A 9,643-nucleotide genomic window follows, 5' to 3' on the forward strand; every position below is an offset into this window, starting at 1 on the left:
CAACAATGCATTTTCTCTCTGTTTTCTCATTGTCCGTCTTCACTCTTGCAGATGGAGCTCACTAGTAACTGGAGTAGAAGAGTTTCTGGCTCATGTTGACCAGAAGAGTTCTAAGACCTCTCTTCTCTTGTTGTCTTGCAGATCTATGGAGACGACGATTGGCATGAAGAGGACTTTTGGGCAGTGCTTGGGCTGCATATGATATACGTCCTCATCAAGCAGGCAGTGGGTGTTCCTCTCAGGTTCATCTACTTCAACTTGAAGGACGATCCGTCGTTTGGAGGAGTGGATGTCCGAGCGGGAGAACCACATCCAACAGCTGCAGGCCTAGCGTGGGGCTGCCCTGCTGGCGCTGCAAAGGGAGCATGCCATGCAGGGTCATGTCGCGAGCAATAATCCTACATCTACGTAAGGCCTACGAAGACTAACGTAAACTGCCTAACTAATTAACTTCGGCCCCCCTGATTTTCAGGTGGGTGAGGCCCCTTCCTCCCCCTTCTCCAATACTAATTAGCCACGTTGCACTTTACGTAAAACACGTAACATTATTTACGTAAGTGTAGCATTGCTCTGTCGCGAGACTGGAGGCAGCGCTCGCGGCCTACCAGGCGCGGACACGGGGAGCTACTTCCTTTGCCGGTAAGTTTGGAATCTCTCCATTCCTTTGTTTGATCAGTTTTTGTCACATTTTATCAATCAGGCTCATATATGTGTGCTTGACAAGCAAATAATAAATACAAAGCAATGTTATTTGCATGCACAAGCAACTTGATGAGTTTTTATCACATTTTATCAATCAGGCTCATATATGCGTGCTTGACAGGCAAATAATAAATACATGCACAAGCAACAAAAAATGCATTGATGGAACGTGTTAGTGCTAGCACGTGACTTGTGGACGATATCTATCATTCTTAAGAAGTTGCTCCCCACTACAAGACATTCTCTCAACATGCAGGTTATCCACCTCAGCTTTGTGCCATGTCAGCAATTTTTCACCCACTCATGCATTCCATCTGATCTCTCTCTTACTCTCAGGTGTGAACCGATTTTTCTCTCCATCGGCAGAATAGGAACGATCTTTCCCATGCATCCACGTTGGCCACTAAGCGTCTATCAATGCAACCATTTTAATACCGACCATTACGTGTGTTCATTGGAGTCATTTCCCCTTCCATTGGAAGCATGTCTTCTCCTCTTCCAATCTCTCCTTGATATAACTGTGGATCAACCTGTTCGAGCCGAGCGCCCGCTGCCCCATGTGCGTCGAGTTGTTTGCGTCCATCATCTTGGGAAGCTCCCGGGGACCTTCACACCTAACTGACGACTGTCGCTTAATCCTTGCCGATGTAGACGGCCTCAAGCTCGTGGTGGTCGGATTTGTTCTTCCCAATTGCAGCCAAGCACCGCGACGTTTATCTGGTGTGCCGCTGACCCGAGCTTTTTTTTTCGTGTGTTCCGTAGTCCCCGTTGTCTTCCTGCCGAGGTTCTGCCGGCGTCCGGTACAGGCACGCGCACACTCCTGTCCAAGAAGTGGAAGAACCAGGCCTAGCGGAAAGGAAAAACACCGATACACCTATGTTCTTTTCTCCTTGAGTATGTGGCTGGCGTCGGAGAGCAATTTGCAGACGGGGCGGCCGTAGACGCCAGGCTCCGACTCATCACCGTCGTCGAAGCACTCGAGGAGGACGCCGACGCGAGTGGCATGCATGACGTGGTCGTCGAAGAGGCTGGCGAGGCCTGCACGAAGGAGCCGATCAAGGAACGGCCGGGGCAGAGCACCTAGAGCGGCGCGTGGACGAAGCTCGAGCCAGGCGGACCTTCCCAACCGTGGCGCTGCTCCCGAACAAGGAAGCCGAAAGGGAGGAGCATTGGCAGGCGCCCCCTAGCCAGCGGCAGAGAAGGAAGGGCGGCTCCGTGGCAAGGGCGCGTCAGCACTTGCGCGCGGCGGCGCAAGAGGTCGCAACGCTCGCCAGGATCTCCATCAGCCTCACCAGCGAGAGCGCTACGCTTGCTTGCATACCACTACTATTACGTCGTCCGTGTATGTCGTCGCTGGTACTAGCATGCGCACGCATGCATGATTAGTTCCTTGCTAATTACCCTAAGCTACGTAGCCAATGGACCCTAGCTAAGAGATAGATGCATATCATACAAACTTAGCTACGAATCTAATTGGTATACTCAAGAAAAATATGTGAAATTCTTGCCTCCTCTAACCAAGAAATGTTAAGCAATCTAACTAAGACATGTTTCAATTTCTTTTGTCACTTCTTTACCACTATCTATTTTTTGGTTATTTACTACTATTAAATATTTGTACCACAATTTTATTGAATTTAACTTCTATCATTGTGTGCTAAAAAAACCCCGCAGCAATCGCGGGGGGTATCATCTAGTTTTACAAGTACACACACCTTTTTTAGGGGTAAGCCCATGTCGCATATTGACATGCACATGGCCGGACGGTTTGGTATAGCTAATTGGTTGGCTATTGCCATCCTTATTATCCAACCAGAGGGTCAACACATACGTGAGCAGCACACATGAACCACCAAATATATGCATGGCGTGGTCATTATCTGCCGGGAGTCAGCTACATATAAGGCCATCCTTGTCCGTTTAACAGATCAGGACGTGCAGCTTCGCATGCAACTTGATCAGGCCTACAATGCCACAGGAGAGTCGCTCGCTAGCACCTCGCAGCGCCTGGGCGCTCCCTAGACTTCTCATCGTTTACCGTCTTGGCCTGGCCTGGCCTGGCAGCACGTCCACGTGTACATGCATGGCGTCAGGCTCCTCTCTGCGGCGGCGCTGGTCACGCCGCTGCCGGCGGGCCAACTCCCCGCCTTGCTGTCACCAACAGCCACCGCCGTCTCCCACCAACAGTACTACAACCCGCGAAGCCGCCATGGGTCGGCCGTCGCCGTGCCCAAAGCCAGTCGCGCCAGCGGCCGCACCTCGGCCGGAAAACTCGACCACCGTACCGGTGACGGTTCCTCTAGCGGGGACGAAGCACCGCGGGCGTTGCGCCTTTGCTACCGGCGGCCACCATGCCTCGCTCGCCGTGTCTGCCCGCCAGGTGCTTGGTGAAATGCCCACGACGGAATGTGGAAGGGTGAACATTGTAACGGACATGAGGGTGGCAAATTCCTTCGTTAATACGTACTCCCTCCGTCCGAAAAAAATTGTAACAAACAAGAAATCGATTGATTCAGGCTTAATGTTCTTTGGGATCACCTTGCCGTATATTTATATTGCATGGATCGATCAGAGATCGGTTACATGATAGGACACGACAGAGATCATATACAGACTAGGAAACGGCTCAAGGCCCGTATACAACATGGACTCTACGTCGTGTACACATACTATTCTAACACACCCCCTCAATCATAACTTGTATAAGTTAAGATTGCGCTTGAATACTTCTAACTGTCTAGTAGCAAGTGCTTTCGTGAAGCCATCCGCTACCTGGTCGCCGGAGGGAATGAATCTGATCTCAAGAAGCCTGTCTGCAACTCTCTCTCTAACAAAGTGATAATCAACCTCAATATGTTTAGTCCGAGCATGAAATATTGGGTTAGCCAAGAGATATGTTGCTCCAAGATTGTCACACCACAGACATGCTGCCCTAGGCCGATTGACTCTGAGCTCCTTGAGAAGTGTTTGGATCCAAATGATCTCAGACGTTGCATTGGCTAGGGATTTGTACTCCGCTTTAGTGCTTGACCTTGACACCGTTGCCTGCTTTCATGCACTCCAAGAAACAAGATTTTCACCAAAATATACAGCAAAACCACCGGTGGATCTACGATCATCAGGACTACCAGCCCAATCTCCATCTGAGAAGGCACTGACAAGAGTAGACTTGGAATTTGTAATTTTTAGTCCTACTCCAACCGTACCCCTAACATATCGCAAAATTCTCTTAACTGCAGTCCAATCTACGCTAGTGGGTGAATGAAGAAACTGACAAACTTTGTTCACAGCAAAAGCAATATCTGGTCTTGTCAAGGTCAAGTACTGCAATGCTCCCACTATACTTCTATATCTGGATCCATCATCATCACTCAGCCGGTCACCATCTTCAATTGATAATTTTTCTGAAACTGAGAGTGGTGTATCCGATGGCTTGCAGTGTTGCATCGCAACTCGCTTCAGAAGGTCATTAGCATATTTCTCTTGTGTCAACAATATCCCATTATCTTTCCTTTTCACCTCAATGCCAAGAAAATAATGGAGATTTCCCAAATCTTTAAGAGAAAAATCACATTGCGGATCTTTGAGCAAGGCGCTAACTGCAGAATCGGACGAACTTGTGACTATGATGTCATCCACATAAATAAGAAGATACATTGTAATCCCACCTTGATTTATGAAGAACAATGACGTGTCCGCCCATGAAGAGGAAAATCCTAGAGCCATTAGTTTTGAGCTGAGTCTAGAAAACCATGCTCGAGGAGCCTGTTTCAGGCCATAGAGAGCTTTATCCAATTTACATACATGTTGTCTCCTAGTCGGATCTTCATACCCTGGAGGTTGCCTCATATACACAGTCTCTTCTAGAACACCATGGAGAAACACGTTCTTCACATCTAGTTGACGAAGACTCCAATTGTTGGACACAGCTACGGCAAGAATCAACCGAATTGTTGCTGCTTTCACAACTGGACTAAATGTGTCTTCATAATCAATCCCATATCTTTGTTTGAATCCTTTTGCAACCAGTCGTGCTTTGTATCTGTCAATCTCTCCATCAGCTTTCCTTTTTATTTTGTAGACCCACTTGCAATCTATAATATTTGCACCCTTCTGAGCACGAACAAGGTGCCAAGTATTATTTTTCATCAATGCCGAATATTCCTCATCCATAGCTTCCTGCCAATTTTTATCCTGAAAAGCTTCGGTGATACTGCTTGGTTCACCTGTCGTGCACACATTGCACCACCTAACTCGTCCATATGTAATTACCTTGGGTCTGAAAATATTGTTGCGTGAACGTGTAACAACAGTTGTACAGGTTGGACAATTTCCTGGACAGAAGAAGCCACAGAAGATCCAACCTCTTCATCCGAGGAGGACTGATCAGCGCATGATTCTGAGGGCATACGTGCAGGAGATGCACCTGCCCCACGATTCTCATGCATGGGCATGCTCGGTTGGGCATGGGATGGGCTGGCCCCATGCACAATACGCGGCTGCTGGTGACTGGGCATGGGCGCCTGGTTTTCCAGCCTACCTGCAGAGAGATAGGATCCCGCAGCTGCAGGTTCTGCAGGCGCGCACAATCCCGACGCTGTAGGTTCAGACGCACGCGATCTCGCCAGTGATCCCCTGCAGTCTACCTCGCTCTCCGTGCCATGTGCTCTACACATAAAATCATTGCCACTGGAGACACTTTGCATCAAATTTTGCTGACCTTTTTCCTGTTCATTAGTACTGTCAACACAACCATTAGGTTCATTAGTAGGATTAGTCACATGAGCATGCAAATCATCACCCCCTTGATCAGCACTCGTAGGATTTTGAAGGTTAGAAGGTAAAAGAAGAATCTCGGCTCTAAGACGGGCTCCGGCATTGGGATGAAGTTGGGCAAAAGGGAAAACAGATTCATCAAAAACGACATCACGGGAGATATATATACGTCCAGAGGAAATATCAAGACACTTGTATCCTTTGTGTTTGTTACTATAGCCTAGGAAAGCACACCGAATAGAGCGGAAAGCTAATTTTCGAGTGTTATATGGTCGAAGATTGGGCCAACATGCACAACCAAAAACGCGAAGAGAAGAATAATCAGGTTTTTCATCAAAGAGTCGTTCAAGGGGAGAAAGCATATTGATGACCCGACTAGGAACATGATTAATAAGATAGACAACGGAAAGAAATGCTTCATCCCAGAACTTAAGAGGCATAGAGGCATGAGCAAGCAATGCAAGTCCAACCTCAACAATATGACGATGCTTTCTCTCGGCGGAACCGTTTTGTTGATGTGCATGTGGACATGAAACATGATGAGTAATGCCGATACGTTGAAAAAAGGAGTTGAGTTTGTGATACTCACCACCCCAGTCAGTTTGCATAGCTATGATTTTGGTGTTAAAAAGTTGCTCAACTAAATGTTGAAAATCATGAAAGCATTGAAACACATCGGACTTGTTCCGTAAGAGATATATCCAGGTAAATTTACTATAATCATCGATGAAGCTTACATAATACTACTAACAGACTCGGGTGCTTGACCCCAAACATCAGAAAATACTAGCTCTAAAGGAGCACTAGATATACTTGAAGACCTAGGATACGGAAGTTGATGACTTTTAGCCTTTTGACAAGAATCACACATGGACTCACTAGTAGACTCAACGGAACATGGTAAATTATACTTCTTAAGGACTTATTGGACTATTGGAGAGGCTGGATGACCAAGTCGATCATGCCATCTTGTTAGAGACGTCCTTGAAGCAGTAAAAACTTGAATACTGGAGGAAGGAGGTGAGCGAGGCGATTTCAATGGATAAAGACCACGCTCACATGGGCCGTGCAGAAGAATTTCCTTCGTTGTTGGGTCCTCAACGAAAAAAGAACGAGGGTGAGTTTCCACAATAGTATTGTTATCAGAAGCAAAATGACTAGCAGAAACTAGGCTTTTGGTGGCTTGGGGAACATGAAGTATGTCGTTAAGATGAAAATTTCGAGTATGATCAAAAGAATTAACGACTGCATGACCGATGTGACTAATAGGCATACCTGCACCATTAGCTGTATGAACTTGTTCAGGACCGTTGTAGCGAGTACGTGTTGTCAGCTTGTCGAGCTCCCCTGTAATATGATCAGTTGCTCCGGTATCAAAGTACCAATTTGAGTCAACTCCATATGAAGTAGTGGCTGCTCCACCACATCTCTCTTCAGTGACATATAATTTGGGTCAAAACGATACCAGCACTTATGAGCTGGATGGCCAACCTTACCACAAATCTGGCAAGTAGGCCTTTCACCTCGGGGAAGGTTCGCTCCTCCTGCTGGTCCTGGTCGTCCTCCACCGCGATTATTGTGGGGGTAGCTGTTGTTCCCGTGGTTGTAGTTGTTGCCGTAGTTGTTGTTGTAGCCTCCGCGGTTGTTGTTGCCGTAGCCACCGCGGTGCCCGCCACCATTGTTTTTGCCTCCATGATTTCCTTTGCCATGTCCTCCTCGTGCAGCAAGATTTGCCGACGAATTATACTGCTGTGACCCAGAATTTTGTGACTCCAGGCGCGCTTCAAAGACAATGAACTAAGCATAAATTTCACTCAAGGAATAGGCATCGGTTCTAGCGGCAATGGATGAGACAAAACGATTATATTCTGCATCCAATCCAGCAAGGATTTGAGAGATGAGATCATCGTATTCCATCTTCTTTCCTGCTGTTGTAAGTTCGTCCGCAATGCCCCGCATCTTCGTGAAGTACGCGGTGGCGGTCATCTCGTTCTTCCGAGTGCCAGCGAACAGGGTCCGAAGTTGGATAATTCGTGACCGAGAGACAGAGGAGTACATCTCCTCAAGGGCTGACCAGACCTGTGCGGATGTCTTCATGGAGACGACTTGAGTCAGAACTTCACGCGACAGAGAGGTCAGTAGCGAGCCAAGAACCTGCTGATCTTGGGCTATCCAGCGAGCGTACTCGGGGTTGGGCACCGTCTCGGTGCCAGATTTGTCGGCCTTCTGGACTTCAAGAGTCTTGGCCGGAGCTTCGAGCGTTCTGTCGAGATATCCGTCTAGCTGTGCGCCACGGATCGGGGGCAGGACCGTCGCCTTCCAAAGAAGGAAGTTGTCGCGCCCAAGCTTCTCGCGGGAGTTGTCGCCGAGGGTCGTCATGGGCTGGGCAGTTGAGGAAGAAGCTCCTGAGGATACACTGAAGGGAACGAGAGACATTTAGATGCGATGAAGAAGAGAAGGCTCTGATACCATGTAATGAACAAGAGATCGATTGATTCAGGCTTAATGTCCCTTGGGATCACCTTGCCATATATTTATATTGCATGAATCGACCAGAGATCGGTTACATGATAGAACACGACAGAGATCATATACAGACTAGGAAACGGCTCAAGGCCCGTATACAACATGGACTCTACATCGTGTACACATACTATTCTAACACCCCCCCTCAATCATAACTTGTATAAGTTAAGATTGCGCTTGAATACTTCTAACTGTCTAGTAGCAAGTGCTTTCGTGAAGCCATCCGCTACCTGGTCGCCGGAGGGAATGAATCTGATCTCAAGAAGCCTGTCTGCAACTTTCTCTCTAACAAAGTGATAATCAACCTCAATATGTTTAGTCCGAGCATGAAATATTGGGTTAGCCAAGAGATATGTTGCTCCAAGATTGTCACACCACAGACATGCTGCCCTAGGCCGATTGACTCTGAGCTCCTTGAGAAGTGTTTGGATCCAAATGATCTCAGACGTTGCATTGGCTAGGGATTTGTACTCCGCTTTAGTGCTTGACCTTGACACCGTTGCCTGCTTTCATGCACTCCAAGAAACAAGATTTTCACCAAAATATACAGCAAAACCACCGGTGGATCTACGATCATCAGGACTACCAGCCCAATCTCCATCTGAGAAGGCACTGACAAGAGTAGACTTGGAATTTGTAATTTTTAGTCCTACTCCAACCGTACCCCTAACATATCGCAAAATTCTCTTAACTGCAGTCCAATCTATGCTAGTGGGTGAATGAAGAAACTGACAAACTTTGTTCACAGCAAAAGCAATATCTGGTCTTGTCAAGGTCAAGTACTGCAATGCTCCCACTATACTTCTATATCTGGATCCATCATCATCACTCAGCCGGTCACCATCTTCAATTGATAATTTTTCTGAAACTGAGAGTGGTGTATCCGATGGCTTGCAGTGTTGCATCGCAACTCGCTTCAGAAGGTCATTAGCATATTTCTCTTGTGTCAACAATATCCCATTATCTTTCCTTTTCACCTCAATGCCAAGAAAATAATGGAGATTTCCCAAATCTTTAAGAGAAAAATCACATTGCGGATCTTTGAGCAAGGCGCTAACTGCAGAATCGGACGAACTTGTGACTATGATGTCATCCACATAAATAAGAAGATACATTGTAATCCCACCTTGATTTATGAAGAACAATGACGTGTCCGCCCATGAAGAGGAAAATCCTAGAGCCATTAGTTTTGAGCTGAGTCTAGAAAACCATGCTCGAGGAGCCTGTTTCAGGCCATAGAGAGCTTTATCCAATTTACATACATGTTGTCTCCTAGTCGGATCTTCATACCCTGGAGGTTGCCTCATATACACAGTCTCTTCTAGAACACCATGGAGAAACACGTTCTTCACATCTAGTTGACGAAGACTCCAATTGTTGGACACAGCTACGGCAAGAATCAACCGAATTGTTGCTGCTTTCACAACTGGACTAAATGTGTCTTCATAATCAATCCCATATCTTTGTTTGAATCCTTTTGCAACCAGTCGTGCTTTGTATCTGTCAATCTCTCCATCAGCTTTCCTTTTTATTTTGTAGACCCACTTGCAATCTATAATATTTGCACCCTTCTGAGCACGAACAAGGTGCCAAGTATTATTTTTCATCAATGCCGAATATTCCTCATCCATAGCTTCCT

The 9,643-nt window shown here is 46.9% G+C and overlaps 1 non-coding gene across 1 annotated transcript; it reads right to left on the reverse strand.

Moving 5' to 3' along the window:
* Positions 1-7,269: 7,269 nt before the first annotated feature.
* LOC119304588 lies at positions 7,270-7,398 on the reverse strand. Its single transcript, XR_005148372.1, has one exon. It is a non-coding gene; the product is annotated as a small nucleolar RNA Z247 (small nucleolar RNA).
* Positions 7,399-9,643: the final 2,245 nt, after the last annotated feature.

Source organism: Triticum dicoccoides, chromosome 5A (genome assembly GCF_002162155.2).
Source record: "Triticum dicoccoides isolate Atlit2015 ecotype Zavitan chromosome 5A, WEW_v2.0, whole genome shotgun sequence".
NCBI lineage: Eukaryota > Viridiplantae > Streptophyta > Magnoliopsida > Poales > Poaceae > Triticum > Triticum dicoccoides.